Source organism: Mus musculus, chromosome 4 (genome assembly GCF_000001635.26).
Source record: "Mus musculus strain C57BL/6J chromosome 4, GRCm38.p6 C57BL/6J".
Taxonomy (NCBI): domain Eukaryota; kingdom Metazoa; phylum Chordata; class Mammalia; order Rodentia; family Muridae; genus Mus; species Mus musculus.
The window spans coordinates 103,561,598-103,568,057 of NC_000070.6; the positions used below are offsets into that span (position 1 = coordinate 103,561,598).

The window sequence follows — 6,460 nt, forward strand, 5'->3', positions numbered from 1 at the left end:
TGCAGCAAAAGCTGTCCTTACAGCTTGGAATTTGGCCTTTTCCTTGGCTAGTCACTTGTGGCATGGCTCTCTCCATTAATGATGGGCACTAACAATGACCTATGGCTCCTACAGCCACTCAATCATAATGGTAGACAGCCAATATCCTGCAGAGTAAAGTGAGGAAACTGATGTTTGCAGGTTAGGTCTCTCTCTCTCTCTCTCTCCCTCTCCCTCTCCCTCCCCCTCTCCCTCTCCCTCTCCCTCTCTCTCTCTCTCTCTCTCTCATTTTTTAAAGACAGGGTTTCTCTGTGTATCCTTGGCTGTCCTGAAGCTTGCTCTGTAGACCAGACTGGCCTTGAACTCAGAGACAACCTGCCTCTGCCTTCAAAGTGCTGGAATTATAGGCATTCACCATCACTGCCAGGAAACTATATTTTCAACTTGAGATGTTTACAACATAAGTTGGGGAGTAACTTCTTTTATTTCTTCATTGCATACATGTCTCTCTGTACTTACATTTGCATGCCATAGATTGATGAAAATAAAAGTAAGAAACCATGTATTATAACAGATACTAGAGAGATGACTCAAAGGATAAAAATCTCCTGCTGGCAAGCCAAGAAATCTGACTTTGGTCTCCAGAGCCCACATAAAGGTAGAAAGAAACAATGGACTCTACAAAGTTGTTCTCTGATCTCCACATTCAAAATACACCATGCATACCCATGTACATGTACATATACATATACACATTATGTACACACATAGAATAATAAAAAAGAAAAAAATTAAAAGTCAGATATGAACAGGACTATTAGTACATTCTCACATTGTAGTTGTTCACTGTCCACTTCCCTGAAGTCACAGAAGCACACAGGCTCACCTTTGAAGGGGCCCTTATCATCTCCTTCTCATGACTGTGGTAAGAGCCAGGCCTTTGCAATCAGCCAGACCCGATTTTTAATCTTTGTCTTCCTGTCACTGATTAAGTGACTTAGGGTAAATAATCTCATCTTTAGCATCTTAGTTTCCTTATTTGCAGAATGCATTTGTGAGCCACGAGGTAGCCCCATGCTGGGAGCTAGACTTATGAGGATACAAGTCATTTTGGTTCATTTCAGAGAGAATCTGCTCAAGTTTCTTACCGTTATCTGAGGACTTGCACTGCTGGCTGAGCATGCTGATACCTGAGCCTTCCTCTATGCATAAAGTCTTCAAGTGAAATAAGATGTGTTTTGGGTGTTTCCTAGGGATTCCTAAGTACAAAGAGAGAAAGGTAATCTGACGAGTAAATAGATGTAGTAATGGTGTCATGCCTAGTGATAAGAGGAGTGACAGAGCCCAGAGGAGGAGGAGCTGATCCGGACTGGCCAGTTCCAGGAGGCTGCTATGTGAACCATTGCATTAGCTCTTCTGGCTGCCTCACAGTCAGGGAAGGTTTTGATTCTGATTCTATCAGAACATTTATTGGCCTCCTACCCGGTCCTTTGATTCTTTCTACTCTTTCCCTTTTCTTTTACTATTTCCAGCACATGCTCAGTGGCAGGCTGAATGTGGATCTGTAGAGTTCCCACCCACAAGCTACAGCAGACGGGACATGGTGGCTGAGCTGTGCAAGGGCACATGCTCTTCTGTAGGCCAAGCCCACTATTGCTGTGTGGAAAGCCTCAGGCCACCATAAAGAATTTAGTGGTTTGTTTATACCCTACCTCATTCCAAAGTATCATTTGAAATGTCTTCAAGAGGGTCTCACACTCCGCCGCCGGCTTACACTGCGCTTCTTGCCGCTCCTCCGTCGCCGCCGCGTCCTTCGCCGATCGCAATGGAAGAAGAAATCGCCGCACTCGTCATTGACAATGGCTCCGGCATGTGCAAAGCCGGCTTTGCTGGCGACGACGCCCCCAGGGCCGTGTTCCCTTCCATCGTAGGGCGCCCCCGACACCAGGGCGTCATGGTGGGCATGGGCCAGAAAGACTCATACGTGGGTGACGAGGCCCAGAGCAAGAGGGGTATCCTGACCCTGAAGTACCCTATCGAACACGGCATTGTCACTAACTGGGACGACATGGAGAAGATCTGGCACCACACCTTCTACAATGAGCTGCGTGTGGCTCCTGAGGAGCACCCGGTGCTTCTGACCGAGGCCCCCCTGAACCCCAAAGCTAACAGAGAGAAGATGACGCAGATAATGTTTGAAACCTTCAATACCCCAGCCATGTACGTGGCCATTCAGGCGGTGCTGTCCTTGTATGCATCTGGGCGCACCACTGGCATTGTCATGGACTCTGGTGACGGGGTCACACACACAGTGCCCATCTATGAGGGCTACGCCCTTCCCCACGCCATCTTGCGTCTGGACCTGGCTGGCCGGGACCTGACAGACTACCTCATGAAGATCCTGACTGAACGGGGCTACAGCTTTACCACCACTGCTGAGAGGGAAATTGTTCGTGACATAAAGGAGAAGCTGTGCTATGTTGCCCTGGATTTTGAGCAAGAAATGGCTACTGCTGCATCATCTTCCTCCTTGGAGAAGAGTTACGAGCTGCCCGACGGGCAGGTGATCACCATTGGCAATGAGCGGTTCCGGTGTCCGGAGGCACTCTTCCAGCCTTCCTTCCTGGGCATGGAGTCCTGTGGTATCCATGAGACCACTTTCAACTCCATCATGAAGTGTGACGTTGACATCCGCAAAGACCTGTATGCCAATACAGTGCTGTCTGGTGGTACCACCATGTACCCAGGCATTGCTGACAGGATGCAGAAGGAGATCACAGCCCTAGCACCTAGCACGATGAAGATTAAGATCATTGCTCCCCCTGAACGCAAGTACTCAGTCTGGATCGGTGGCTCCATTCTGGCCTCACTGTCCACCTTCCAGCAGATGTGGATCAGCAAGCAGGAGTATGATGAGTCAGGCCCCTCCATCGTCCACCGCAAATGCTTCTAGATGGACTGAGCAGGTGCCAGGCATCTGCTGCATGAGCTGATATTGAAGTATCAATTTGCCCTGGCAAATGTACACACCTCATGCTAGCCTCATGAAACTGGAATAAGCCTTTGAAAAGAAATTTGTCCTTGAAGCTTGTATCTGATATCAGCACTGGATCGTAGAACTTGTTGCTGATTTTTGACCTTGTATTCAAGTTAACTGCTCCCTTGGTATATGTTTAATACCCTGTGCATATCTTGATTTAGTCCTTAGTTCATGTGGCTCGGTCACTTGGGGGCTGGGGAGAGCACGCTGTAGATGAGAAAGCCCCAGCCTGGTGGATCTCTGTGAGCACCACTGAGTGATCTGTGCAGGGTATTAACCAACAGCAGACTTCCAGGATTTCCTGAGGCTGGCAAGGGTTCCTGAACCAGTTACCACTCCTTCTTGCCAGTATAACAGGGTGGGAAAGTCCGAGCCTTAGGACCCAGTTTCAGTTCTGGTTTCTTCCCTCCTGACCACCATCGGTTGTTAGTTGCCTTGAGTTGGGAACGTTTGCATCGACACCTGTAAATGTATTCATTCTTTAATTTATGTAAGGTTTTTTGTACTCAATTCTTTAAGAAATGACAAATTTTGGTTTTCTACTGTTCAATGAGAACATTAGGCCCCAGCAACACGTCATTGTGTAAAGAAATAAAAGTGCTGCAGTAACTGAAAAAAAAAAAAAAAAAAAAAAAAAGAAATGTCTTCAAGAGATATGAATAATGCAAGTCCATAGGTAAGGGAGCAAAGAACAACAGAAACAAATATCTGTATTTATTTATTCATTGCATGCATGTGTTATGAAGACCAGGCGAGAATCAGTAAATACGCCTCTTTCTTTTCTCTTTTCTCTTTTCTCTTTTCTCTCTTCTCTTTTCCTCTCTTCTCCTCTCTTCTCCTTTCTTCTCCCCTCTTCTCCCCTCTTCTCCCCTCTTCTCCCCTCTTCTCCTCTCCTCTCCTCTCCTCTCCTCTCCTCTCCTCTCCTCTCCTCTCCTCTCCTCTCCTCTCCTCTTCTTCTCTTTTCTTTTCTTTTCTTTTCTTTTCTTTTCTTTTCTTTTCTTTGTTGCCAAAGATCAAACCCAGGGCCTTGTACATCCTAGGCGAGCACTCTGCCACTTAGCTATGTCCCTAGCCCCAGGAAACAAACTGCTTAATATATGGCCCTACATAGATGTAACAGGATGTCATGATTTTAACCACAATATCTTTACTTTTAGAACTTCTACAAAGATACATGTCTAACGTGTGATGGAGTGAATGATAGCCTCAAAATCCTTATGTGAATTGGATTCACTACAACTATTTAAACTGCAGATATAATGGCTTTTTTGCTATATATTTTTATGAAGATGCCTCTAGGGTCATCTGGTCTACCTAAAAACAAATGCACCTAGCCAAGATATGTAAGTAATTCTTCTAATCTCTCATGATAATAACATTCTTACTGAGTTCTGCATTTTCCCCAATCACACTCATTTCTAAATACTGAGGCAAGTGCAAAATCCTAAAACCTTGTTCAATATATTTCAGCCTTCTTGAACACCTTCCTTGTGAATCCATTCTTCTCCCTTTAAGCCTTCATTGAGTTCTTTTCACAGGAATCTTTCTCTCATTTAACGAATAAGATGTATTATTTTTCACTCAGTTTTGAAGTGATTCTGCTGAGATCTTCATTTTGATATGAGTCAAGACATATGAGTAGATCCATAAGATGTCTGTCCTACTTTTCTATGACTCTCAAGTCCAATAGGAAGTAGCGCAAAAGCCACTTGGATCCAGAGCCAGGTTTAGAGTGAGAGACCCACATGGAACAGTCACCCTGCAGCAGGAACTGTGCTGTTGGATGGGGGAGTGCTGAGAACAACATGACAAGTCTAAGTTCCCCAGTCACTGCAAAAGCTCACTGACCCCAGGCTCCGTGATGCCAAGGGATGTTTCCACTGACCACACCTATAAGGTCTGATGTTCCCTTGGATTTGAAGCAAGCCATCCAAGCCACACCTATCTGAACATCACTGAGAATGCTTCCTTTATTCCATTTCTTCTACTACATTACATGTTTTCATTAGATTTGCAGCAACTCTAAGAATCACTAACCCTATTCCACAGATAAAGAAAAGAAACTTCACATTTCTTCACCTTCACAAACTTCAACTGTTTGGAATAAAAAACTGGTTTAATGTTATTTATTTTACAAGCTCATTAATAGAAGTTCTAGCATACAAGTTCCAGCCTAGCACTTGACAAAACATAATAAATCTTGAGACTTGTATTCCCCCACTCTCCAGGACCTAGGTTTTTACTGAATTCTTGTTATTTTTTTTCAGGGATTGGTCAGAGTATTTTAAATAATACAAAAGATTAATGCCCTTCTTTGGACAACATTTTGAGGTAGGTATGAGTTATTATTTTTACTTGGAAGAGATGTCAGAGGTTAATAGCTTAGGCAAGCTAAAACAGGGCCAGCTGGAAGCAGACTGGGACTCAACTCAGGGAGTTTGCTTTCTGCTCTAAGATTGTAAGCAAAACCTTCAGCAATCCACCATCCAACATTCCAAGTGCCAGATGCATTGATAATGCCACAGAGACATAGAGAGACATAAATTGGAAGAAGGAAAGTTTCCTGTGACCCAACATGATCTGACCTTTGTGGCTTCAGTTGGTATTCCTCAATCCAGCTAGAGCAGGAGTCCACAGGTGAGGGACCCACACAAGCAGAAGTTCAGGTGGTAAAGCCTTGTACATGTGAGCCTCATTCTGGTTGTTACTTGCAGACCTTAGTTGCTTGTGTTTCTGTAATATCCGAAGTTCCCTTGCTGTTTTGCTTTCTGCTGCATTTCTGCATTTTGGCCCTCCTGAAGCGTGTATGGACCACGTGTGTTCCTCGGACTTATTTAATATCCTCTCCAACCCAGCATCAATAACTGCCTACCTCTGCAGGACACAAGTACCAGCTTGTTTATCCCCTTGTAGCTTCTTCTTCAGGCAGGACTAAAGTCAATCATGAGGCTGGGGACTTAGGTCAGTGGAAGTGCACTTGCCCATCATGCCTGAGGTCCTAGCTTCAAACCACAGCCTCCCAAAGGAACAAGCAGATGCTTCTCCGTCTAGAAGTATTTGCTACTGTCCTGTCAATGCTGTGACTTGTTGCAAGTCTTGCTTTTAATGTGCATGTTCCTGTCTGCAGCTGCGCTGCCCCTCACAATCCAGTGTTTATTCTCTTTGCCATTCAACACGCACCCAGAGTGTCTCTGAATGTGGAGCTTATAAACTTTAGCTAGCAAGATTGCTTGCCCAGGGATCCCATAGCTTTGCCTCTCAAGTGCTGGGATTACAGGCAACTGCCACACTTGCCCAGCTTTATATGGGTTCTAGGGATTCAAACTCTGGTCTTCTCACTTGCATGACACCTGCATTATCCACTGAGCCAAACACTCCCAGGCCCTCATTGACTTTATTACTTATTGATTTTGAATATTTCCTAGGTCAGAATGAAATGAG

The 6,460-nt window shown here is 44.9% G+C and overlaps 1 pseudogene; it reads left to right on the forward strand.

Moving 5' to 3' along the window:
- On the forward strand, positions 1,728-3,632 carry Gm12715 (predicted gene 12715; annotated as a pseudogene).